Source organism: Rhinoderma darwinii, chromosome 2 (assembly GCF_050947455.1).
Source record: "Rhinoderma darwinii isolate aRhiDar2 chromosome 2, aRhiDar2.hap1, whole genome shotgun sequence".
NCBI classification, from domain to species: Eukaryota; Metazoa; Chordata; class Amphibia; order Anura; family Rhinodermatidae; genus Rhinoderma; species Rhinoderma darwinii.
In genome coordinates this window covers 327,875,318-327,894,866 of record NC_134688.1, presented here as the reverse complement: position 1 = coordinate 327,894,866, position 19,549 = coordinate 327,875,318, and the positions used below count along the sequence as shown (strand labels likewise).

Here is a 19,549-nt window from a genome sequence, read left to right as displayed (position 1 = left end):
GATTAAAAAGGACTATGGATTAAAGCATTTAATGTCAATGGCCATTCTAAGCTGAATGTGCCTGCTCTCGTTAGATCGCAGAAGTTACACAGCTTAACACCTCGCTAGTACCAGTGTGGGAGACTGTCTGGGAATCCGTGGTGCGGTTGACTTTTTATTATGTCGTTTAGATTTTGTTTCACAACAGAATAAATAGGACTATGGATTAAAGCATTTAACGTCAATGGCCATTCTAAGCTGAATGTGCCTGCTCTCGTCAGATCGCAGAAGTTACACAGCTTAAGGCCTCGCTAGTACCAGTGTGGGAGACTGTCTGGGAATCCGTGGTGCGGTTGACTTTTTATTATGTCGTTTAGATTTTGTTTCACAATCGATTAAAAAGCACTATGGATTAAAGCATTTAATGTCAATGGCCATTCTAAACTGAATGTGCCTGCTCTCGTCAGATCGCAGAAGTTACACAGCATAAGGCCTCGCTAGTACCATTGTGGGAGACTGTCTGGGAATCCGTGGTGCGGTTGACTTTTTATTATGTCGTTTAGATTTTGTTTCACAATAGATTAAATAGGACTATGGATTAAAGCATTTAACGTCAATGGCCATTCTAAGCTGAATGTGCCTGCTCTCGTCAGATCGCAGAAGTTACACAGCTTAAGGCCTCGCTAGTACCAGTGTGGGAGACTGTCTGGGAATCCGTGGTGCGGTTGACTTTTTATTATGTCGTTTAGATTTTGTTTCACAATCGATTAAAAAGGACTATGGATTAAAGCATTTAATGTCAATGGCCATTCTAAGCTGAATGTGCCTGCTCTCGTCAGATCGCAGAAGTTACACAGCTTAAGGCCTCGCTAGTACCAGTGTGGGAGACTGTCTGGGAATCCGTGGTGCGGTTGCCTTTTTATTATGTCGTTTAGATTTTGTATCACAATCGATTAAAAAGGACTATGGATTAAAGCATTTCATGTCAATGGCCATTCTAAGCTGAATGTGCCTGCTCTCGTCAGATCGCAGAAGTTACACAGTTTAAGGCCTCGCTAGTACCAGTGTGGGAGACTGTCTGGGAATCTGTGGTGCGATTGACTTTTTATTATGTCGTTTAGATTTTGTTTCACAATAGATTAAATAGGACTATGGATTAAGGCTTTTAATGACAATGGCCATTCTAAGCTGAATGTGCCTGCTCTCGTCAGATCGCAGAAGTTACACAGCTTAAGGCCTCGCTAGTACCAGTGTGGGAGACTGTCTGGGAATCCGTGGTGCGGTTGACTTTTTATTATGTCGTTTAGATTTTGTTTCACAATAGATTAAATAGGACTATGGATTAAAGCATTTAACGTCAATGGCCATTCTAAGCTGAATGTGCCTGATCTAGTCAGAACGCAGAAGTTACACAGCTTAAGGCCTCGCTAGTACCAGTGTGGGAGACTGTCTGGGAATCCGTGGTGAGGTTGAATTTTTATTATGTCGTTTAGATTTTGTTTCACAATCGATTAAAAAGGACTATGGATTAAAGAATTTAATGTCAATGGCCATTCTAAGCTGAATGTCCCTGCTTTCGTCAGATCGCAGAAGTTACACAGCTTAAGGCCTCGCTAGTACCAGTGTGGGAGACTGTCTGGGAATCCGTGGTGCAGTTGACTTTTTATTATGTTGTTTAGATTTTGTTTCACAATAGATTAAATAGGACTGTGGATTAAGGCTTTTAATGTCAATGGCCATTCTAAGCTGAATGTGCCTGCTCTCGTCAGATCGCAGAAGTTACACAGCTTAACGCCTCGCTAGTACCAGTGTGGGAGACTGTCTGGGAATCCGTGGTGCGGTTGAATTCTTATTATGTCGTTTAGATTTTGTTTCACAATCGATTAAAAAGGACTATGGATTAAAGCATTTAATGTCAATAGCCATTCTAAGCTGAATGTCCCTGCTCTCGTCAGATCGCAGAAGTTACACAGCTTAAGGCCTCGCTAGTACCAGTGTGGGAGACTGTCTGGGAATCCGTGGTGCGGTTGAATTCTTATTATGTCGTTTAGATTTTGTTTCACAATCGATTAAAAAGGACTATGGATTAAAGCATTTAATGTCAATGGCCATTCTAAGCTGAATGCACCTGCTCTCGTCAGATCGCAGAAGTTACCCAGCTTAAGGCCTCGCTAGTACCAGTGTGGGAGACTGTCTCGGAATCCGTTGTGCGGTTGAATTTTTATTATGTCGTTTAGATTTTGTTTCACAATCGATTAAAAAGGACTATGGATTAAAGCATTTAATGTCAATGGCCATTCTAAGCTGAATGTCCCTGCTCTCGTCAGATCGCAGAAGTTACACAGCTTAAGGCCTCGCTAGTACCAGTGTGGGAGACTGTCTGGGAATCCGTGGTGCTGTTGACTTTTTATTATGTCGTTTACATTTTGTTTCACAATCGATTAAAAAGGACTATGGATTAAAGCATTTGATGTCAATGGCCATTCTAAGCTGAATGTGCCTACTCTCGTCAGATCGCAGAAGTTACTCAGCTTAAGGCCTCGCTAGTACCAGTGTGGGAGACTGTCTGGGAATCCGTGGTGCGGTTGACTTTTTATTATGTCGTTTAGATTTTGTTTCATAATCGATTAAAAAGGACTATGGATTAAAGCATTTAAGGTCAATGGCCATTCTAAGCTGAATGTGCCTGCTCTCGTCAGAACGCAGAAGTTACATAGCTTAAGTCCTCGCTAGTACCAGTGTGGGAGACTGTCTGGGAATCCGTGGTGCGGTTGACTTTTTATTATGTTGTTTAGATTTTGTTTCACAATAGATTAAATAGGACTATGGATTAAGGCTTTTAATGTCAATGTCCATTCTAAGCTGAATGTGCCTGCTCTCGTCAGATCGCAGAAGTTACACAGCTTAAGGCCTCGCTAGTACCAGTGTGGGAGACTGTCTGGGAATCCGTGGTGCGGTTGAGTTTTTATTATGTCGTTTAGATTTTGTTTCACAATCGATTAAAAAGGACTATGGATTAAAGCCTTTAATGTCAATGGCCATTCTAAGCTGAATGTCCCTGCTCTCGTCAGATCGCAGAAGTTACACAGCTTAAGGCCTCGCTGGTACCAGTGTGGGAGACTGTCTGGGAATGCGTGGTGCGGTTGACTTTTTATTATGTTGTTTAGATTTTGTTTCACAATAGATTAAATAGGACTATGGATTAAGGCTTTTAATGTCAATGGCCATTCTAAGCTGAATGTGCCTGCTCTCGTCAGATCGCAGAAGTTACACAGCTTAAGGCCTCGCTTGTACCAGTGTGGGAGACTGTCTGGGAATCTGTGGTGCGGTTGACTTTTTATTATGTTGTTTAGATTTTGTTTCACAATAGATTAAATAGGACTATGGATTAAGGCTTTTAATGTCAATGGCCATTCTAAGCTGAATGTGCCTGCTCTCGTCAGATCGCAGAAGTTACACAGCTTAAGGCCTCGCTAGTACCAGTGTGGGAGACTGTGTGGGAGACTTTCTGGGAATCCGTGGTGCGGTTGACTTTTTATTATGTCGTTTAGATTTTGTTTCACAATCGATTAAAAAGGACTATGGATTAAAGCATTTAATGTCAATGGCCATTCTAAGCTGAATGTGCCTGCTCTCGTCAGATCGCAGAAGTTACACAGCTTAAGGCCTCGCTAGTACCAGTGTGGGAGACTGTCTGGGAATCCGTGGTGCGGTTGACTTTTTATTATGTCGTTTAGATTTTGTTTCACAATCGATTAAAAAGGACTATGGATTAAAGCATTTAATGTCAATGGCCATTCTAAGCTGAATGTGCCTGCTCTCGTTAGATCGCAGAAGTTACACAGCTTAACACCTCGCTAGTACCAGTGTGGGAGACTGTCTGGGAATCCGTGGTGCGGTTGACTTTTTATTATGTCGTTTAGATTTTGTTTCACAACAGAATAAATAGGACTATGGATTAAAGCATTTAACGTCAATGGCCATTCTAAGCTGAATGTGCCTGCTCTCGTCAGATCGCAGAAGTTACACAGCTTAAGGCCTCGCTAGTACCAGTGTGGGAGACTGTCTGGGAATCCGTGGTGCGGTTGACTTTTTATTATGTCGTTTAGATTTTGTTTCACAATCGATTAAAAAGCACTATGGATTAAAGCATTTAATGTCAATGGCCATTCTAAACTGAATGTGCCTGCTCTCGTCAGATCGCAGAAGTTACACAGCATAAGGCCTCGCTAGTACCATTGTGGGAGACTGTCTGGGAATCCGTGGTGCGGTTGACTTTTTATTATGTCGTTTAGATTTTGTTTCACAATAGATTAAATAGGACTATGGATTAAAGCATTTAACGTCAATGGCCATTCTAAGCTGAATGTGCCTGCTCTTGTCAGATCGCAGAAGTTACACAGCTTAAGGCCTCGCTAGTACCAGTGTGGGAGACTGTCTGGGAATCCGTGGTGCGGTTGACTTTTTATTATGTCGTTTAGATTTTGTTTCACAATCGATTAAAAAGGACTATGGATTAAAGCATTTAATGTCAATGGCCATTCTAAGCTGAATGTGCCTGCTCTCGTCAGATCGCAGAAGTTACACAGCTTAAGGCCTCGCTAGTACCAGTGTGGGAGACTGTCTGGGAATCCGTGGTGCGGTTGCCTTTTTATTATGTCGTTTAGATTTTGTATCACAATCGATTAAAAAGGACTATGGATTAAAGCATTTCATGTCAATGGCCATTCTAAGCTGAATGTGCCTGCTCTCGTCAGATCGCAGAAGTTACACAGTTTAAGGCCTCGCTAGTACCAGTGTGGGAGACTGTCTGGGAATCTGTGGTGCGATTGACTTTTTATTATGTCGTTTAGATTTTGTTTCACAATAGATTAAATAGGACTATGGATTAAGGCTTTTAATGACAATGGCCATTCTAAGCTGAATGTGCCTGCTCTCGTCAGATCGCAGAAGTTACACAGCTTAAGGCCTCGCTAGTACCAGTGTGGGAGACTGTCTGGGAATCCGTGGTGCGGTTGACTTTTTATTATGTAGTTTAGATTTTGTTTCACAATAGATTAAATAGGACTATGGATTAAAGCATTTAACGTCAATGGCCATTCTAAGCTGAATGTGCCTGATCTAGTCAGAACGCAGAAGTTACACATCTTAAGGCCTCGCTAGTACCAGTGTGGGAGACTGTCTGGGAATCCGTGGTGCGGTTGAATTTTTATTATGTCGTTTAGATTTTGTTTCACAATCGATTAAAAAGGACTATGGATTAAAGAATTTAATGTCAATGGCCATTCTAAGCTGAATGTCCCTGCTTTCGTCAGATCGCAGAAGTTACACAGCTTAAGGCCTCGCTAGTACCAGTGTGGGAGACTGTCTGGGAATCCGTGGTGCAGTTGACTTTTTATTATGTTGTTTAGATTTTGTTTCACAATAGATTAAATAGGACTGTGGATTAAGGCTTTTAATGTCAATGGCCATTCTAAGCTGAATGTGCCTGCTCTCGTCAGATCGCAGAAGTTACACAGCTTAACGCCTCGCTAGTACCAGTGTGGGAGACTGTCTGGGAATCCGTGGTGCGGTTGAATTCTTATTATGTCGTTTAGATTTTGTTTCACAATCGATTAAAAAGGACTATGGATTAAAGCATTTAATGTCAATAGCCATTCTAAGCTGAATGTCCCTGCTCTCGTCAGATCGCAGAAGTTACACAGCTTAAGGCCTCGCTAGTACCAGTGTGGGAGACTGTCTGGGAATCCGTGGTGCGGTTGAATTCTTATTATGTCGTTTAGATTTTGTTTCACAATCGATTAAAAAGGACTATGGATTAAAGCATTTAATGTCAATGGCCATTCTAAGCTGAATGCACCTGCTCTCGTCAGATCGCAGAAGTTACCCAGCTTAAGGCCTCGCTAGTACCAGTGTGGGAGACTGTCTCGGAATCCGTTGTGCGGTTGAATTTTTATTATGTCGTTTAGATTTTGTTTCACAATCGATTAAAAAGGACTATGGATTAAAGCATTTAATGTCAATGGCCATTCTAAGCTGAATGTCCCTGCTCTCGTCAGATCGCAGAAGTTACACAGCTTAAGGCCTCGCTAGTACCAGTGTGGGAGACTGTCTGGGAATCCGTGGTGCTGTTGACTTTTTATTATGTCGTTTACATTTTGTTTCACAATCGATTAAAAAGGACTATGGATTAAAGCATTTGATGTCAATGGCCATTCTAAGCTGAATGTGCCTACTCTCGTCAGATCGCAGAAGTTACTCAGCTTAAGGCCTCGCTAGTACCAGTGTGGGAGACTGTCTGGGAATCCGTGGTGCGGTTGACTTTTTATTATGTCGTTTAGATTTTGTTTCATAATCGATTAAAAAGGACTATGGATTAAAGCATTTAAGGTCAATGGCCATTCTAAGCTGAATGTGCCTGCTCTCGTCAGAACGCAGAAGTTACATAGCTTAAGTCCTCGCTAGTACCAGTGTGGGAGACTGTCTGGGAATCCGTGGTGCGGTTGACTTTTTATTATGTTGTTTAGATTTTGTTTCACAATAGATTAAATAGGACTATGGATTAAGGCTTTTAATGTCAATGTCCATTCTAAGCTGAATGTGCCTGCTCTCGTCAGATCGCAGAAGTTACACAGCTTAAGGCCTCGCTAGTACCAGTGTGGGAGACTGTCTGGGAATCCGTGGTGCGGTTGAGTTTTTATTATGTCGTTTAGATTTTGTTTCACAATCGATTAAAAAGGACTATGGATTAAAGCCTTTAATGTCAATGGCCATTCTAAGCTGAATGTCCCTGCTCTCGTCAGATCGCAGAAGTTACACAGCTTAAGGCCTCGCTGGTACCAGTGTGGGAGACTGTCTGGGAATGCGTGGTGCGGTTGACTTTTTATTATGTTGTTTAGATTTTGTTTCACAATAGATTAAATAGGACTATGGATTAAGGCTTTTAATGTCAATGGCCATTCTAAGCTGAATGTGCCTGCTCTCGTCAGATCGCAGAAGTTACACAGCTTAAGGCCTCGCTTGTACCAGTGTGGGAGACTGTCTGGGAATCTGTGGTGCGGTTGACTTTTTATTATGTTGTTTAGATTTTGTTTCACAATAGATTAAATAGGACTATGGATTAAGGCTTTTAATGTCAATGGCCATTCTAAGCTGAATGTGCCTGCTCTCGTCAGATCGCAGAAGTTACACAGCTTAAGGCCTCGCTAGTACCAGTGTGGGAGACTGTCTGGGAATCCGTGGTGCGGTTGAATTTTTATTATGTTGTTTAGATTTTGTTTCACAATCGATTAAAAAGGACTATGGATTAAAGCATTTAATGTCAATGGCCATTCTAAGTTGAATGTGCCTGCTCTCGTTAGATCGCAGAAGTTACACAGCTTAACGCCTCGCTAGTACCAGTATGGGTGACTGTCTGGGAATCCGTGGTGCGGTTGTCTTTTTATTATGTTGTTTAGATTTTGTTTCACAATAGATTAAATAGGACTATGGATTAAGGCTTTTAATGTCAATGGCCATTCTAAGCTGAATGTACCTGCTCTCGTCAGATCGCAGAAGTTACACAGCTTAAGGCCTCGCTAGTACCGGTGTGGGAGACTGTCTGGGAATCCGTGGTGCGGTTGACTTTTTATTATGTCGTTTAGATTTTGTTTCACAATCGATTAAAAAGGACTATGGATTAAAGCATTTAATGTCAATGGCCATTCTAAGCTGAAAGTGCATGCTCTTGTTAAATTGCAGAAGTTAAACAGCTTAAGGCCTCGCTAGTACTAGTGTGGGAGACTGTTTGGGAATCCGTGGTGCGGTTGAATTTTTATTATGTCGTTTAGATTTTGTTTCACAATCGATTAAAAAGGACTATGGATTAAAGCATTTAATGTCAATGGCCATTCTAAGCTGAATGTCCCTGCTCTCGTCAGATCGCAGAAGTTACACAGCTTAAGGCCTCGCTAGTACCAGTGTGGGAGACTGTCTGGGAATCCGTGGTGCGGTTGACTTTTTATTATGTCGTTTAGATTTTGTTTCACAATCGATTAAAAAGGACTATGGATTAAAGCATTTAAAGTCAATGCTCATTCTAAGCTGAATGTGCCTGCTCTCGTTAGATCGCAGAAGTTACACAGCTTAACGCCTCGCTAGTACCAGTGTGGGAGACTGTCTGGGAATCCGTGGTGCGGTTGACTTTTTATTATGTCGTTTAGATTTTGTTTCACAATAGATTAAATAGGACTATGGATTAAAACATTTAACGTCAATGGCCATTCTAAGCTGAATGTGCCTGCTCTCGTCCGAACGCAGAAGTTACACAGCTTAAGGCCTCGCTAGTACCAGTGTGGGAGACTGTCTGGGAATCCGTGGTGCGGTTGAGTTTTTATTATGTCGTTTAGATTTTGTTTCACAATCGATTAAAAAGGACTATGGATTAATGCCTTTACTGTCAATGGCCATTCTAAGCTGAATGTCCCTGCTCTCGTCAGATCGCAGAAGTTACACAGCTTAAGGCCTCGCTGGTACCAGTGTGGGAGACTGTCTGGGAATGCGTGGTGCGGTTGACTTTTTATTATGTTGTTTAGATTTTGTTTCACAATAGATTAAATAGGACTATGGATTAAGGCTTTTAATGTCAATGGCCATTCTAAGCTGAATGTGCCTGCTCTCGTCAGATCGCAGAAGTTACACAGCTTAAGGCCTCACTAGTACCTGTGTGGGAGACTGTCTGGGAATCCGTGGTGCGGTTGACTATTTATTATGTTGTTTAGATTTTGTTTCACAATAGATTAAATAGGACTATGGATTAAAGCATTTAATGTCAATGGCCATTCTAAGCTGAATGTGCCTGCTCTCGTTAGATCGCAGAAGTTACACAGCTTAACGCCTCGCTAGTACCAGTGTGGGTGACTGTCTGGGAATCCGTGGTGCGGTTGACTTATTATTATGTCGTTTAGATTTTGTTTCACAATAGATTAAATAGGACTATGGATTAAAGCATTTAACGTCAATGGCCATTCTAAGCTGAATGTGCCTGCTCTCGTCAGATCGCAGAAGTTACACAGCTTAAGGCCTCGCTAGTACCAGTGTGGGAGACTGTCTGGGAATCCGTGGAGCGGTTGAATTTTTATTATGTCGTTTAGATTTTGTTTCACAATCGATTAAAAAGGACTATGGATTAAAGCATTTAATGTCAATGGCCATTCTAAGCTGAATGTGCCTGCTCTCGTCAGAACGCAGAAGTTACATAGCTTAAGGCCTCGCTAGTACCAGTGTGGGAGACTGTCTGGGAATCCGTGGTGCGGTTGACTTTTTATAATGTTGTTTAGATTTTGTTTCACAATAGATTAAATAGGACTATGGATTAAAGCTTTTAATGTCAATGGCCATTCTAAGCTGAATGTGCCTGCTCTCGTCAGATCGCAGAAGTTACACAGCTTAAGTCCTCGCTAGTACCAGTGTGGGAGACTGTCTGGGAATCCGTGGTGCGGTTGACTTTTTATTATGTCGTTTAGATTTTGTTTCACAATCGATTAAAAAGGACTATGGATTAAAGCATTTAATGTCAATGGCCATTCTAAGCTGAAAGTGCATGCTCTTGTTAGATTGCAGAAGTTAAACAGCTTAAGGCCTCGCTAGTACCAGTGTGGGAGACTGTTTGGGAATCCGTGGTGCGGTTGAATTTTTATTATGTCGTTTAGATTTTGTTTCACAATCGATTAAAAAGGACTATGGATTAAAGCATTTAATGTCAATGGCCATTCTAAGCTGAATGTCCCTGCTCTCGTCAGATCGCAGAAGTTACACAGCTTAACGCCTCGCTAGTACCAGTGTGGGAGACTGTCTGGGAATCCGTGGTGCGGTTGACTTTTTATTATGTCGTTTAGATTTTGTTTCACAATAGATTAAATAGGACTATGGATTAAAACATTTAACGTCAATGGCCATTCTAAGCTGAATGTGCCTGCTCTCGTCCAAACGCAGAAGTTACACAGCTTAAGGCCTCGCTAGTACCAGTGTGGGAGACTGTCTGGGAATCCGTGGTGCGGTTGAGTTTTTATTATGTCGTTTAGATTTTGTTTCACAATCGATTAAAAAGGACTATGGATTAACGCCTTTAATGTCAATGGCCATTCTAAGCTGAATGTCCCTGCTCTCGTCAGATCGCAGAAGTTACACAGCTTAAGGCCTCGCTGGTACCAGTGTGGGAGACTGTCTGGGAATGCGTGGTGCGGTTGACTTTTTATTATGTTGTTTAGATTTTGTTTCACAATAGATTAAATAGGACTATGGATTAAGGCTTTTAATGTCAATGGCCATTCTAAGCTGAATGTGCCTGCTCTCGTCAGATCGCAGAAGTTACACAGCTTAAGGCCTCACTAGTACCTGTGTGGGAGACTGTCTGGGAATCCGTGGTGCGGTTGACTATTTATTATGTTGTTTAGATTTTGTTTCACAATAGATTAAATAGGACTATGGATTAAAGCATTTAATGTCAATGGCCATTCTAAGCTGAATGTACCTGCTCTCGTTAGATCGCAGGAGTTACACAGCTTAACGCCTCGCTAGTACCAGTGTGGGTGACTGTCTGGGAATCCGTGGTGCGGTTGACTTATTATTATGTCGTTTAGATTTTGTTTCACAATAGATTAAATAGGACTATGGATTAAAGCATTTAACGTCAATGGCCATTCTAAGCTGAATGTGCCTGCTCTCGTCAGATCGCAGAAGTTACACAGCTTAAGGCCTCGCTAGTACCAGTGTGGGAGACTGTCTGGGAATCCGTGGAGCGGTTGAATTTCTATTATGTCGTTTAGATTTTGTTTCACAATCGATTAAAAAGGACTATGGATTAAAGCATTTAATGTCAATGGCCATTCTAAGCTGAATGTGCCTGCTCTCGTCAGAACGCAGAAGTTACATAGCTTAAGGCCTCGCTAGTACCAGTGTGGGAGACTGTCTGGGAATCCGTGGTGCGGTTGACTTTTTATAATGTTGTTTAGATTTTGTTTCACAATAGATTAAATAGGACTATGGATTAAAGCTTTTAATGTCAATGGCCATTCTAAGCTGAATGTGCCTGCTCTCGTCAGATCGCAGAAGTTACACGGCTTAAGTCCTCGCTAGTACCAGTGTGGGAGACTGTCTGGGAATCCGTGGTGCGGTTGACTTTTTATTATGTCATTTAGATTTTGTTTCACAATCGATTAAAAAGGACTATGGATTAAAGCATTTAATGTCAATGGCCATTCTAAGCTGAATGTGCATGCTCTCGTCAGATCGCAGAAGTTACACAGCTTAAGGCCTCGCTAGTACCAGTGTGGGAGACTGTCTGGGAATCCGTGGTGCAGTTGACTTTTTATTATGTTGTTTAGATTTTGTTTCACAATCGATTAAAAAGGACTATGGATTAACGCCTTTAATGTCAATGGCCATTCTAAGCTGAATGTCCCTGCTCTCGTCAGATCGCAGAAGTTACACAGCTTAAGGCCTCGCTGGTACCAGTGTGGGAGACTGTCTGGGAATGCGTGGTGCGGTTGACTTTTTATTATGTTGTTTAGATTTTGTTTCACAATAGATTAAATAGGACTATGGATTAAGGCTTTTAATGTCAATGGCCATTCTAAGCTGAATGTGCCTGCTCTCGTCAGATCGCAGAAGTTACACAGCTTAAGGCCTCACTAGTACCTGTGTGGGAGACTGTCTGGGAATCCGTGGTGCGGTTGACTATTTATTATGTTGTTTAGATTTTGTTTCACAATAGATTAAATAGGACTGTGGATTAAGGCTTTTAATGTCAATGGCCATTCTAAGCTGAATGTTCCTGCTCTCGTCAGATCGCAGAAGTTACACAGCTTAACGCCTCGCTAGTACCAGTGTGGGAGACTGTCTGGGAATCCGTGGTGCGGTTGAAGTCTTATTATGTCGTTTAGATTTTGTTTCACAATCGATTAAAAAGGACTATGGATTAAAGCATTTAATGTCAATAGCCATTCTAAACTGAATGTCCCTGCTCTCGTCAGATCGCAGAAGTTACACAGCTTAAGGCCTCGCTAGTACCAGTGTGGGAGACTGTCTGGGAATCCGTGGTGCGGTTGACTTTTTATTATGTCGTTTAGATTTTGTTTCACAATCGATTAAAAAGGACTATGGATTAAAGCATTTAATGTCAATGGCCATTCTAAGCTGAATGTCCCTGCTCTCGTCAGATTGCAGAAGTTACACAGCTTAAGGCCTCGCTAGTACCAGTGTGGGAGACTGTCTGGGAATCAGTGGTGCGGTTGACTTTTTATTATGTCGTTTAGATTTTGTTTCACAATCGATTAAAAAGGACTATGGATTAAAGCATTTAATGTCAATGGCCATTCTAAGCTGAATGTGCCTGCTCTCGTCAGATCGCAGAAATTACACAGCTTAAGGCTTCGCCAGTACCAGTGTGGGAGACTGTCTGGGAATCCGTGGTGCGGTTGACTTTTTATTATGTCGTTTAGATTTTGTTTTACAATCGATTAAAAAGGACTATGGATTAAAGCATTTAATGTCAATGGCCATTCTAAGCTGAATGTGCCTGCTCTCGTCAGATTGCAGAAGTTACACAGCTTAAGGCCTCGCTAGTACCAGTGTGGGAGACTGTCTGGGAATCCGTGGAGCGGTTGAATTTTTATTATGTCGTTTAGATTTTGTTTCACAATCGATTAAAAAGGACTATGGATTAAAGCATTTAATGTCAATGGCCATTCTAAGCTGAATGTGCCTGCTCTCGTCAGATCGCAGAAGTTACACAGCTTAAGGCCTCGCTAGTACCAGTGTGGGAGACTGTCTGGGAATCCGTGGTGCGGTTAACTTTTTATTATGTCGTTTAGATTTTGTTTCACAATCGATTAAAAAGGACTATGGATTAAAGCATTTAATGTCAATGGCCATTCTAAGCTGAATGTGCCTGCTCTCGTCAGAACGCAGAAGTTACATAACTTAAGGCCTCGCTAGTACCAGTGTGGGAGACTGTCTGGGAATCCGTGGTGCGGTTGACTTTTTATAATGTTGTTTAGATTTTGTTTCACAATAGATTAAATAGGACTATGGATTAAAGCTTTTAATGTCAATGGCCATTCTAAGCTGAATGTGCCTGCTCTCGTCAGATCGCAGAAGTTACACAGCTTAAGGCCTCGCTAGTACCAGTGTGGGAGACTGTCTGGGAATCCGTGGTGCGGTTGACTTTTTATTATGTCGTTTAGATTTTGTTTCACAATCGATTAAAAAGGACTATGGATTAAAGCATTTAATGTCAATGGCCATTCTAAGCTGAATGTGCCTGCTCTCGTCAGAACGCAGAAGTTACATAGCTTAAGGCCTCGCTAGTACCAGTGTGGGAGACTGTCTGGGAATCCGTGGTGCGGTTGACTTTTTATAATGTTGTTTAGATTTTGTTTCACAATAGATTAAATAGGACTATGGATTAAAGCTTTTAATGTCAATGGCCATTCTAAGCTGAATGTGCCTGCTCTCGTCAGATCGCAGAAGTTACACAGCTTAAGTCCTCGCTAGTACCAGTGTGGGAGACTGTCTGGGAATCCGTGGTGCGGTTGACTTTTTATTATGTCATTTAGATTTTGTTTCACAATCGATTAAAAAGGACTATGGATTAAAGCACTTAATGTCAATGGCCATTCTAAGCTGAATGTGCCTGCTCTCGTCAGATCGCAGAAGTTACACAGCTTAAGGCCTCGCTAGTACCAGTGTGGGAGACTGTCTGGGAATCCGTGGTGCGGTTGAATTTTTATTATGTTGTTTAGATTTTGTTTCACAATCGATTAAAAAGGACTATGGATTAAAGCATTTAATGTCAATGGCCATTCTAAGCTGAATGTGCCTGCTCTCGTTAGATCGCAGAAGTTACACAGCTTAACGCCTCGCTAGTACCAGTATGGGTGACTGTCTGGGAATCCGTGGTGCGGTTGTCTTTTTATTATGTTGTTTAGATTTTGTTTCACAATAGATTAAATAGGACTATGGATTAAGGCTTTTAATGTCAATGGCCATTCTAAGCTGAATGTGCCTGCTCTCGTCAGATCGCAGAAGTTACACAGCTTAAGGCCTCGCTAGTACCGGTGTGGGAGACTGTCTGGGAATCCGTGGTGCGGTTGACTTTTTATTATGTCGTTTAGATTTTGTTTCACAATCGATTAAAAAGGACTATGGATTAAAGCATTTAATGTCAATGGCCATTCTAAGCTGAAAGTGCATGCTCTTGTTAGATTGCAGAAGTTAAACAGCTTAAGGCCTCGCTAGTACCAGTGTGGGAGACTGTTTGGGAATCCGTGGTGCGGTTGAATTTTTATTATGTCGTTTAGATTTTGTTTCACAATCGATTAAAAAGGACTATGGATTAAAGCATTTAATGTCAATGGCCATTCTAAGCTGAATGTCCCTGCTCTCGTCAGATCGCAGAAGTTACACAGCTTAAGGCCTCGCTAGTACCAGTGTGGGAGACTGTCTGGGAATCCGTGGTGCGGTTGACTTTTTATTATGTCGTTTAGATTTTGTTTCACAATCGATTAAAAAGGACTATGGATTAAAGCATTTAAAGTCAATGCTCATTCTAAGCTGAATGTGCCTGCTCTCGTTAGATCGCAGAAGTTACACAGCTTAACGCCTCGCTAGTACCAGTGTGGGAGACTGTCTGGGAATCCGTGGTGCGGTTGACTTTTTATTATGTCGTTTAGATTTTGTTTCACAATAGATTAAATAGGACTATGGATTAAAACATTTAACGTCAATGGCCATTCTAAGCTGAATGTGCCTGCTCTCGTCCGAACGCAGAAGTTACACAGCTTAAGGCCTCGCTAGTACCAGTGTGGGAGACTGTCTGGGAATCCGTGGTGCGGTTGACTTTTTATTATGTCGTTTAGATTTTGTTTCACAATAGATTAAATAGGACTATGGATTAAAACATTTAATGTCAATGGCCATTCTAAGCTGAATGTCCCTGCTCTCGTCAGATCGCAGAAGTTACACAGCTTAAGGCCTCGCTAGTACCAGTGTGGGAGACTGTCTGGGAATCCGTGGTGCGGTTGACTTTTTATTATGTCGTTTAGATTTTGTTTCACAATCGATTAAAAAGGACTATGGATTAAAGCATTTAATGTCAATGGCCATTCTAAGCTGAATGTGCCTGCTCTCGTTAGATCGCAGAAGTTACACAGCTTAACGCCTCGCTAGTACCAGTATGGGTGACTGTCTGGGAATCCGTGGTGCGGTTGTCTTTTTATTATGTTGTTTAGATTTTGTTTCACAATAGATTAAATAGGACTATGGATTAAGGCTTTTAATGTCAATGGCCATTCTAAGCTGAATGTGCCTGCTCTCGTCAGATCGCAGAAGTTACACAGCTTAAGGCCTCGCTAGTACCGGTGTGGGAGACTGTCTGGGAATCCGTGGTGCGGTTGACTTTTTATTATGTCGTTTAGATTTTGTTTCACAATCGATTAAAAAGGACTATGGATTAAAGCATTTAATGTCAATGGCCATTCTAAGCTGAATGTCCCTGCTCTCGTCAGATCGCAGAAGTTACACAGCTTAAGGCCTCGCTAGTACCAGTGTGGGAGACTGTCTGGGAATCCGTGGTGCGGTTGACTTTTTATTATGTCGTTTAGATTTTGTTTCACAATCGATTAAAAAGGACTATGGATTAAAGCATTTAAAGTCAATGCTCATTCTAAGCTGAATGTGCCTGCTCTCGTTAGATCGCAGAAGTTACACAGCTTAACGCCTCGCTAGTACCAGTGTGGGAGACTGTCTGGGAATCCGTGGTGTGGTTGACTTTTTATTATGTCGTTTAGATTTTGTTTCACAATAGATTAAATAGGACTATGGATTAAAACATTTAACGTCAATGGCCATTCTAAGCTGAATGTGCCTGCTCTCGTCCGAACGCAGAAGTTACACAGCTTAAGGCCTCGCTAGTACCAGTGTGGGAGACTGTCTGGGAATCCGTGGTGCGGTTGACTTTTTATTATGTCGTTTAGATTTTGTTTCACAATAGATTAAATAGGACTATGGATTAAAACATTTAATGTCAATGGCCATTCTAAGCTGAATGTCCCTGCTCTCGTCAGATCGCAGAAGTTACACAGCTTAAGGCCTCGCTAGTACCAGTGTGGGAGACTGTCTGGGAATCCGTGGTGCGGTTGACTTTTTATTATGTCGTTTAGATTTTGTTTCACAATCGATTAAAAAGGACTATGGATTAAAGCATTTAAAGTCAATGCTCATTCTAAGCTGAATGTGCCTGCTCTCGTTAGATCGCAGAAGTTACACAGCTTAACGCCTCGCTAGTACCAGTGTGGGAGACTGTCTGGGAATCCGTGGTGCGGTTGACTTTTTATTATGTCGTTTAGATTTTGTTTCACAATAGATTAAATAGGACTATGGATTAAAGCATTTAATGTCAATGGCCATTCTAAACTGAATGTGCATGCTCTCGTTAGATCGCAGAAGTTAAACAGCTTAACGCCTCGCTAGTACCAGTGTGGGAGACTGTCTGGGAATCCGTGGTGCGGTTGAATTTTTATTATGTCGTTTAGATTTTGTTTCACAATCGATTAAAAAGGACTATGGATTAAAGAATTTAATGTCAATGGCCATTCTAAGCTGAATGTCCCTGCTCTCGTCAGATCGCAGAAGTTACACAGCTTAAGGCCTCGCTAGTACCAGTGTGGGAGACTGTCTGGGAATCCGTGGTGCAGTTGACTTTTTATTATGTTGTTTAGATTTTGTTTCACAATAGATTAAATAGGACTGTGGATTAAGGCTTTTAATGTCAATGGCCATTCTAAGCTGAATGTCCCTGCTCTCGTCAGATCGCAGAAGTTACACAGCTTAAGGCCTCGCTAGTACCAGTGTGGGAGACTGTCTGGGAATCAGTGGTGCGGTTGACTTTTTATTATGTCGTTTAGATTTTGTTTCACAATCGATTAAAAAGGACTATGGATTAAAGCATTTAATGTCAATGGCCATTCTAAGCTGAATGTGCCTGCTCTCGTCAGATCGCAGAAATTACACAGCTTAAGGCTTCGCCAGTACCAGTGTGGGAGACTGTCTGGGAATCCGTGGTGCGGTTGACTTTTTATTATGTCGTTTAGATTTTGTTTTACAATCGATTAAAAAGGACTATGGATTAAAGCATTTAATGTCAATGGCCATTCTAAGCTGAATGTGCCTGCTCTCGTCAGATCGCAGAAGTTACACAGCTTAAGGCCTCGCTAGTACCAGTGTGGGAGACTGTCTGGGAATCCGTGGAGCGGTTGAATTTTTATTATGTCGTTTAGATTTTGTTTCACAATCGATTAAAAAGGACTATGGATTAAAGCATTTAATGTCAATGGCCATTCTAAGCTGAATGTGCCTGCTCTCGTCAGATCGCAGAAGTTACACAGCTTAAGGCCTCGCTAGTACCAGTGTGGGAGACTGTCTGGGAATCCGTGGTGCGGTTAAATTTTTATTATGTCGTTTAGATTTTGTTTCACAATCGATTAAAAAGGACTATGGATTAAAGCATTTAATGTCAATGGCCATTCTAAGCTGAATGTGCCTGCTCTCGTCAGAACGCAGAAGTTACATAACTTAAGGCCTCGCTAGTACCAGTGTGGGAGACTGTCTGGGAATCCGTGGTGCGGTTGACTTTTTATAATGTTGTTTAGATTTTGTTTCACAATAGATTAAATAGGACTATGGATTAAAGCTTTTAATGTCAATGGCCATTCTAAGCTGAATGTGCCTGCTCTCGTCAGATCGCAGAAATTAAACAAACAGCTTAACGCCTCGCTAGTACTAGTGTGGGAGACTGTCTGGGAATCCGTGGTGCGGTTGACTTTTTATTATTTCGTTTAGATTTTGTTTCACAATAGATTAAATAGGACTATGGATTAAAACATTTAACGTCAATGGCCATTCTAAGCTGAATGTGCCTGCTCTCGTCAGATCGCAGAAGTTACACAGCTTAATGCCTCGCTAGTACCAGTGTGGGAGACTGTCTGGGAATCCGTGGTGCGGTTGCCTTTTTATTATGTCGTTTAGATTTTGTTTCACAATCGATTAAAAAGGACTATGGATTAAAGCATTTCATGTCAATGGCCATTCTAAGCTGAATGTGCCTGCTCTCGTCAGATCGCAGAAGTTACACAGCTTAAGGCCTCGCTAGTACCAGTGTGGGAGACTGTCTGGCAATCTGTGGTGCGATTGACTTTTTATTATGTCGTTTAGATTTTGTTTCACAATAGATTAAATAGGACTATGGATTAAGGCTTTTAATGACAATGGCCATTCTAAGCTGAATGTGCCTGCTCTCGTCAGATCGCAGAAGTTACACAGCTTAAGGCCTCGCTAGTACCAGTGTGGGAGACTGTCTGGGAATCCGTGGTGCGGTTGACTTTTTATTATGTCGTTTAGATTTTGTTTCACAATAGATTAAATAGGACTATGGATTAAAACATTTAACGTCAATGGCCATTCTAAGCTGAATGTGCCTGATCTAGTCAGAACGCAGAAGTTACACAGCTTAAGGCCTCGCTAGTACCAGTGTGGGAGACTGTCTGGGAATCCGTGGTGCGGTTGAATTTTTATTATGTCGTTTAGATTTTGTTTCACAATCGATTAAAAAGGACTATGGATTAAAGAATTTAATGTCAATGGCCATTCTAAGCTGAATGTCCCTGCTCTCGACAGATCGCAGAAGTTACACAGCTTAAGGCCTCGCTAGTACCAGTGTGGGAGACTGTCTGGGAATCCGTGGTGCAGTTGACTTTTTATTATGTTGTTTAGATTTTGTTTCACAATAGATTAAATAGGACTGTGGATTAAGGCTTTTAATGTCAATGGCCATTCTAAGCTGAATGTGCCTGCTCTCGTCAGATCGCAGAAGTTACACAGCTTAACGCCTCACTAGTACCAGTGTGGGAGACTGTCTGGGAATCCGTGGTGCGGTTGAATTCTTATTATGTCGTTTAGATTTTGTTTCACAATCGATTAAAAAGGACTATGGATTAAAGCATTTAATGTCAATAGCCATTCTAAGCTGAATGTCCCTGCTCTCGTCAGATCGCAGAAGTTACACAGCTTAAGGCCTCGCTAGTACCAGTGTGGGAGACTGTCTGGGAATCCGTGGTGCGGTTGACTTTTTATTATGTCGTTTAGATTTTGTTTCACAATCGATTAAAAAGGACTATGGATTTAAGCATTTAATGTCAATGGCCATTCTAAGCTGAATGTGCCTACTCTCGTCAGATCGCAGAAGTTACACAGCTTAAGGCCTCGCTAGTACCAGTGTGGGAGACTGTCTGGGAATCCGTGGTGCGGTTGACTTTTTATTATGTTGTTTAGATTTTGTTTCACAATCGATTAAAAAGGACTATGGATTAAAGCATTTAATGTCAATGGCAATTCTAAGCTGAATGTGCCTGCTCTCGTCAGATCGCAGAAATTACACAGCTTAAGGCCTCGCTAGTACCAGTGTGGGAGACTGTGCGGTTGACTTTTTATTATGTCGTTTAGATTTTGTTTCACAATAGATTAAATAGGACTATGG

At 41.6% G+C, this 19,549-nt stretch overlaps 97 pseudogenes; all 97 read left to right on the top strand.

The window, feature by feature from the left end:
- The first annotated feature begins 33 nt into the window (after positions 1–33).
- Positions 34–152, top strand: LOC142746821 (5S ribosomal RNA; annotated as a pseudogene).
- Positions 153–219: 67 nt separating this feature from the next.
- Positions 220–338, top strand: LOC142746740 (5S ribosomal RNA; annotated as a pseudogene).
- Positions 339–405: 67 nt separating this feature from the next.
- On the top strand, positions 406–524 carry LOC142746524 (5S ribosomal RNA; annotated as a pseudogene).
- Positions 525–591: 67 nt separating this feature from the next.
- Positions 592–710, top strand: LOC142746729 (5S ribosomal RNA; annotated as a pseudogene).
- Positions 711–777: 67 nt separating this feature from the next.
- Positions 778–896, top strand: LOC142744411 (5S ribosomal RNA; annotated as a pseudogene).
- Positions 897–963: 67 nt separating this feature from the next.
- On the top strand, positions 964–1,082 carry LOC142744922 (5S ribosomal RNA; annotated as a pseudogene).
- Positions 1,083–1,149: 67 nt separating this feature from the next.
- LOC142744443 (5S ribosomal RNA) lies at positions 1,150–1,268 on the top strand (annotated as a pseudogene).
- A 253-nt stretch (positions 1,269–1,521) lies between these two features.
- Positions 1,522–1,640, top strand: LOC142745159 (5S ribosomal RNA; annotated as a pseudogene).
- A 67-nt stretch (positions 1,641–1,707) lies between these two features.
- LOC142746919 (5S ribosomal RNA) lies at positions 1,708–1,826 on the top strand (annotated as a pseudogene).
- Positions 1,827–1,893: 67 nt separating this feature from the next.
- On the top strand, positions 1,894–2,012 carry LOC142745498 (5S ribosomal RNA; annotated as a pseudogene).
- A 67-nt stretch (positions 2,013–2,079) lies between these two features.
- Positions 2,080–2,198, top strand: LOC142746803 (5S ribosomal RNA; annotated as a pseudogene).
- Positions 2,199–2,265: 67 nt separating this feature from the next.
- On the top strand, positions 2,266–2,384 carry LOC142746533 (5S ribosomal RNA; annotated as a pseudogene).
- A 67-nt stretch (positions 2,385–2,451) lies between these two features.
- LOC142746003 (5S ribosomal RNA) lies at positions 2,452–2,570 on the top strand (annotated as a pseudogene).
- Positions 2,571–2,637: 67 nt separating this feature from the next.
- Positions 2,638–2,756, top strand: LOC142745553 (5S ribosomal RNA; annotated as a pseudogene).
- A 67-nt stretch (positions 2,757–2,823) lies between these two features.
- Positions 2,824–2,942, top strand: LOC142746505 (5S ribosomal RNA; annotated as a pseudogene).
- A 67-nt stretch (positions 2,943–3,009) lies between these two features.
- LOC142745382 (5S ribosomal RNA) lies at positions 3,010–3,128 on the top strand (annotated as a pseudogene).
- A 67-nt stretch (positions 3,129–3,195) lies between these two features.
- LOC142745094 (5S ribosomal RNA) lies at positions 3,196–3,314 on the top strand (annotated as a pseudogene).
- Positions 3,315–3,381: 67 nt separating this feature from the next.
- Positions 3,382–3,512, top strand: LOC142747154 (5S ribosomal RNA; annotated as a pseudogene).
- A 67-nt stretch (positions 3,513–3,579) lies between these two features.
- LOC142746718 (5S ribosomal RNA) lies at positions 3,580–3,698 on the top strand (annotated as a pseudogene).
- A 67-nt stretch (positions 3,699–3,765) lies between these two features.
- LOC142746820 (5S ribosomal RNA) lies at positions 3,766–3,884 on the top strand (annotated as a pseudogene).
- Positions 3,885–3,951: 67 nt separating this feature from the next.
- Positions 3,952–4,070, top strand: LOC142746707 (5S ribosomal RNA; annotated as a pseudogene).
- A 67-nt stretch (positions 4,071–4,137) lies between these two features.
- LOC142746523 (5S ribosomal RNA) lies at positions 4,138–4,256 on the top strand (annotated as a pseudogene).
- Positions 4,257–4,323: 67 nt separating this feature from the next.
- Positions 4,324–4,442, top strand: LOC142745074 (5S ribosomal RNA; annotated as a pseudogene).
- Positions 4,443–4,509: 67 nt separating this feature from the next.
- On the top strand, positions 4,510–4,628 carry LOC142744410 (5S ribosomal RNA; annotated as a pseudogene).
- A 67-nt stretch (positions 4,629–4,695) lies between these two features.
- On the top strand, positions 4,696–4,814 carry LOC142744921 (5S ribosomal RNA; annotated as a pseudogene).
- A 67-nt stretch (positions 4,815–4,881) lies between these two features.
- LOC142744441 (5S ribosomal RNA) lies at positions 4,882–5,000 on the top strand (annotated as a pseudogene).
- Positions 5,001–5,253: 253 nt separating this feature from the next.
- Positions 5,254–5,372, top strand: LOC142745158 (5S ribosomal RNA; annotated as a pseudogene).
- A 67-nt stretch (positions 5,373–5,439) lies between these two features.
- Positions 5,440–5,558, top strand: LOC142746917 (5S ribosomal RNA; annotated as a pseudogene).
- Positions 5,559–5,625: 67 nt separating this feature from the next.
- LOC142745497 (5S ribosomal RNA) lies at positions 5,626–5,744 on the top strand (annotated as a pseudogene).
- A 67-nt stretch (positions 5,745–5,811) lies between these two features.
- Positions 5,812–5,930, top strand: LOC142746802 (5S ribosomal RNA; annotated as a pseudogene).
- Positions 5,931–5,997: 67 nt separating this feature from the next.
- Positions 5,998–6,116, top strand: LOC142746416 (5S ribosomal RNA; annotated as a pseudogene).
- Positions 6,117–6,183: 67 nt separating this feature from the next.
- On the top strand, positions 6,184–6,302 carry LOC142746001 (5S ribosomal RNA; annotated as a pseudogene).
- Positions 6,303–6,369: 67 nt separating this feature from the next.
- LOC142745552 (5S ribosomal RNA) lies at positions 6,370–6,488 on the top strand (annotated as a pseudogene).
- A 67-nt stretch (positions 6,489–6,555) lies between these two features.
- LOC142746503 (5S ribosomal RNA) lies at positions 6,556–6,674 on the top strand (annotated as a pseudogene).
- A 67-nt stretch (positions 6,675–6,741) lies between these two features.
- Positions 6,742–6,860, top strand: LOC142745380 (5S ribosomal RNA; annotated as a pseudogene).
- Positions 6,861–6,927: 67 nt separating this feature from the next.
- Positions 6,928–7,046, top strand: LOC142745093 (5S ribosomal RNA; annotated as a pseudogene).
- Positions 7,047–7,113: 67 nt separating this feature from the next.
- LOC142744814 (5S ribosomal RNA) lies at positions 7,114–7,232 on the top strand (annotated as a pseudogene).
- Positions 7,233–7,299: 67 nt separating this feature from the next.
- Positions 7,300–7,418, top strand: LOC142746844 (5S ribosomal RNA; annotated as a pseudogene).
- A 67-nt stretch (positions 7,419–7,485) lies between these two features.
- LOC142743801 (5S ribosomal RNA) lies at positions 7,486–7,604 on the top strand (annotated as a pseudogene).
- A 253-nt stretch (positions 7,605–7,857) lies between these two features.
- On the top strand, positions 7,858–7,976 carry LOC142744010 (5S ribosomal RNA; annotated as a pseudogene).
- Positions 7,977–8,229: 253 nt separating this feature from the next.
- Positions 8,230–8,348, top strand: LOC142744287 (5S ribosomal RNA; annotated as a pseudogene).
- A 67-nt stretch (positions 8,349–8,415) lies between these two features.
- On the top strand, positions 8,416–8,534 carry LOC142745379 (5S ribosomal RNA; annotated as a pseudogene).
- Positions 8,535–8,601: 67 nt separating this feature from the next.
- LOC142744124 (5S ribosomal RNA) lies at positions 8,602–8,720 on the top strand (annotated as a pseudogene).
- A 67-nt stretch (positions 8,721–8,787) lies between these two features.
- Positions 8,788–8,906, top strand: LOC142745880 (5S ribosomal RNA; annotated as a pseudogene).
- Positions 8,907–8,973: 67 nt separating this feature from the next.
- Positions 8,974–9,092, top strand: LOC142745939 (5S ribosomal RNA; annotated as a pseudogene).
- A 67-nt stretch (positions 9,093–9,159) lies between these two features.
- LOC142744095 (5S ribosomal RNA) lies at positions 9,160–9,278 on the top strand (annotated as a pseudogene).
- A 67-nt stretch (positions 9,279–9,345) lies between these two features.
- Positions 9,346–9,464, top strand: LOC142744973 (5S ribosomal RNA; annotated as a pseudogene).
- A 67-nt stretch (positions 9,465–9,531) lies between these two features.
- On the top strand, positions 9,532–9,650 carry LOC142747247 (5S ribosomal RNA; annotated as a pseudogene).
- A 67-nt stretch (positions 9,651–9,717) lies between these two features.
- LOC142746272 (5S ribosomal RNA) lies at positions 9,718–9,836 on the top strand (annotated as a pseudogene).
- Positions 9,837–9,903: 67 nt separating this feature from the next.
- On the top strand, positions 9,904–10,022 carry LOC142746162 (5S ribosomal RNA; annotated as a pseudogene).
- A 67-nt stretch (positions 10,023–10,089) lies between these two features.
- LOC142745378 (5S ribosomal RNA) lies at positions 10,090–10,208 on the top strand (annotated as a pseudogene).
- A 67-nt stretch (positions 10,209–10,275) lies between these two features.
- LOC142744123 (5S ribosomal RNA) lies at positions 10,276–10,394 on the top strand (annotated as a pseudogene).
- Positions 10,395–10,461: 67 nt separating this feature from the next.
- Positions 10,462–10,580, top strand: LOC142746310 (5S ribosomal RNA; annotated as a pseudogene).
- A 67-nt stretch (positions 10,581–10,647) lies between these two features.
- On the top strand, positions 10,648–10,766 carry LOC142745938 (5S ribosomal RNA; annotated as a pseudogene).
- A 67-nt stretch (positions 10,767–10,833) lies between these two features.
- Positions 10,834–10,952, top strand: LOC142744094 (5S ribosomal RNA; annotated as a pseudogene).
- Positions 10,953–11,019: 67 nt separating this feature from the next.
- Positions 11,020–11,138, top strand: LOC142745440 (5S ribosomal RNA; annotated as a pseudogene).
- Positions 11,139–11,205: 67 nt separating this feature from the next.
- Positions 11,206–11,324, top strand: LOC142745238 (5S ribosomal RNA; annotated as a pseudogene).
- A 67-nt stretch (positions 11,325–11,391) lies between these two features.
- On the top strand, positions 11,392–11,510 carry LOC142745377 (5S ribosomal RNA; annotated as a pseudogene).
- Positions 11,511–11,577: 67 nt separating this feature from the next.
- LOC142744122 (5S ribosomal RNA) lies at positions 11,578–11,696 on the top strand (annotated as a pseudogene).
- Positions 11,697–11,763: 67 nt separating this feature from the next.
- Positions 11,764–11,882, top strand: LOC142747271 (5S ribosomal RNA; annotated as a pseudogene).
- Positions 11,883–11,949: 67 nt separating this feature from the next.
- Positions 11,950–12,068, top strand: LOC142745413 (5S ribosomal RNA; annotated as a pseudogene).
- A 67-nt stretch (positions 12,069–12,135) lies between these two features.
- On the top strand, positions 12,136–12,254 carry LOC142746279 (5S ribosomal RNA; annotated as a pseudogene).
- A 67-nt stretch (positions 12,255–12,321) lies between these two features.
- LOC142745005 (5S ribosomal RNA) lies at positions 12,322–12,440 on the top strand (annotated as a pseudogene).
- Positions 12,441–12,507: 67 nt separating this feature from the next.
- Positions 12,508–12,626, top strand: LOC142746974 (5S ribosomal RNA; annotated as a pseudogene).
- Positions 12,627–12,693: 67 nt separating this feature from the next.
- On the top strand, positions 12,694–12,812 carry LOC142744736 (5S ribosomal RNA; annotated as a pseudogene).
- Positions 12,813–12,879: 67 nt separating this feature from the next.
- Positions 12,880–12,998, top strand: LOC142745457 (5S ribosomal RNA; annotated as a pseudogene).
- A 67-nt stretch (positions 12,999–13,065) lies between these two features.
- LOC142746695 (5S ribosomal RNA) lies at positions 13,066–13,184 on the top strand (annotated as a pseudogene).
- Positions 13,185–13,251: 67 nt separating this feature from the next.
- LOC142744093 (5S ribosomal RNA) lies at positions 13,252–13,370 on the top strand (annotated as a pseudogene).
- Positions 13,371–13,437: 67 nt separating this feature from the next.
- Positions 13,438–13,556, top strand: LOC142744972 (5S ribosomal RNA; annotated as a pseudogene).
- A 67-nt stretch (positions 13,557–13,623) lies between these two features.
- LOC142744813 (5S ribosomal RNA) lies at positions 13,624–13,742 on the top strand (annotated as a pseudogene).
- A 67-nt stretch (positions 13,743–13,809) lies between these two features.
- LOC142746396 (5S ribosomal RNA) lies at positions 13,810–13,928 on the top strand (annotated as a pseudogene).
- A 67-nt stretch (positions 13,929–13,995) lies between these two features.
- On the top strand, positions 13,996–14,114 carry LOC142747815 (5S ribosomal RNA; annotated as a pseudogene).
- A 67-nt stretch (positions 14,115–14,181) lies between these two features.
- On the top strand, positions 14,182–14,300 carry LOC142747246 (5S ribosomal RNA; annotated as a pseudogene).
- A 67-nt stretch (positions 14,301–14,367) lies between these two features.
- Positions 14,368–14,486, top strand: LOC142744009 (5S ribosomal RNA; annotated as a pseudogene).
- A 253-nt stretch (positions 14,487–14,739) lies between these two features.
- Positions 14,740–14,858, top strand: LOC142747328 (5S ribosomal RNA; annotated as a pseudogene).
- Positions 14,859–14,925: 67 nt separating this feature from the next.
- Positions 14,926–15,044, top strand: LOC142744008 (5S ribosomal RNA; annotated as a pseudogene).
- A 67-nt stretch (positions 15,045–15,111) lies between these two features.
- LOC142746395 (5S ribosomal RNA) lies at positions 15,112–15,230 on the top strand (annotated as a pseudogene).
- A 67-nt stretch (positions 15,231–15,297) lies between these two features.
- On the top strand, positions 15,298–15,416 carry LOC142747803 (5S ribosomal RNA; annotated as a pseudogene).
- A 67-nt stretch (positions 15,417–15,483) lies between these two features.
- LOC142744007 (5S ribosomal RNA) lies at positions 15,484–15,602 on the top strand (annotated as a pseudogene).
- A 67-nt stretch (positions 15,603–15,669) lies between these two features.
- On the top strand, positions 15,670–15,788 carry LOC142747266 (5S ribosomal RNA; annotated as a pseudogene).
- Positions 15,789–15,855: 67 nt separating this feature from the next.
- LOC142747317 (5S ribosomal RNA) lies at positions 15,856–15,974 on the top strand (annotated as a pseudogene).
- Positions 15,975–16,041: 67 nt separating this feature from the next.
- Positions 16,042–16,160, top strand: LOC142744006 (5S ribosomal RNA; annotated as a pseudogene).
- Positions 16,161–16,599: 439 nt separating this feature from the next.
- LOC142744071 (5S ribosomal RNA) lies at positions 16,600–16,718 on the top strand (annotated as a pseudogene).
- Positions 16,719–16,785: 67 nt separating this feature from the next.
- On the top strand, positions 16,786–16,904 carry LOC142745054 (5S ribosomal RNA; annotated as a pseudogene).
- Positions 16,905–16,971: 67 nt separating this feature from the next.
- On the top strand, positions 16,972–17,090 carry LOC142745004 (5S ribosomal RNA; annotated as a pseudogene).
- Positions 17,091–17,157: 67 nt separating this feature from the next.
- On the top strand, positions 17,158–17,276 carry LOC142745937 (5S ribosomal RNA; annotated as a pseudogene).
- Positions 17,277–17,343: 67 nt separating this feature from the next.
- LOC142746085 (5S ribosomal RNA) lies at positions 17,344–17,462 on the top strand (annotated as a pseudogene).
- A 67-nt stretch (positions 17,463–17,529) lies between these two features.
- Positions 17,530–17,648, top strand: LOC142745456 (5S ribosomal RNA; annotated as a pseudogene).
- A 67-nt stretch (positions 17,649–17,715) lies between these two features.
- LOC142746260 (5S ribosomal RNA) lies at positions 17,716–17,838 on the top strand (annotated as a pseudogene).
- A 67-nt stretch (positions 17,839–17,905) lies between these two features.
- LOC142746446 (5S ribosomal RNA) lies at positions 17,906–18,024 on the top strand (annotated as a pseudogene).
- A 67-nt stretch (positions 18,025–18,091) lies between these two features.
- On the top strand, positions 18,092–18,210 carry LOC142746443 (5S ribosomal RNA; annotated as a pseudogene).
- A 67-nt stretch (positions 18,211–18,277) lies between these two features.
- Positions 18,278–18,396, top strand: LOC142744440 (5S ribosomal RNA; annotated as a pseudogene).
- Positions 18,397–18,463: 67 nt separating this feature from the next.
- On the top strand, positions 18,464–18,582 carry LOC142747100 (5S ribosomal RNA; annotated as a pseudogene).
- Positions 18,583–18,649: 67 nt separating this feature from the next.
- LOC142745467 (5S ribosomal RNA) lies at positions 18,650–18,768 on the top strand (annotated as a pseudogene).
- Positions 18,769–18,835: 67 nt separating this feature from the next.
- LOC142747109 (5S ribosomal RNA) lies at positions 18,836–18,954 on the top strand (annotated as a pseudogene).
- Positions 18,955–19,021: 67 nt separating this feature from the next.
- Positions 19,022–19,140, top strand: LOC142744148 (5S ribosomal RNA; annotated as a pseudogene).
- A 67-nt stretch (positions 19,141–19,207) lies between these two features.
- LOC142745525 (5S ribosomal RNA) lies at positions 19,208–19,326 on the top strand (annotated as a pseudogene).
- The last annotated feature ends 223 nt before the right edge of the window (positions 19,327–19,549 follow it).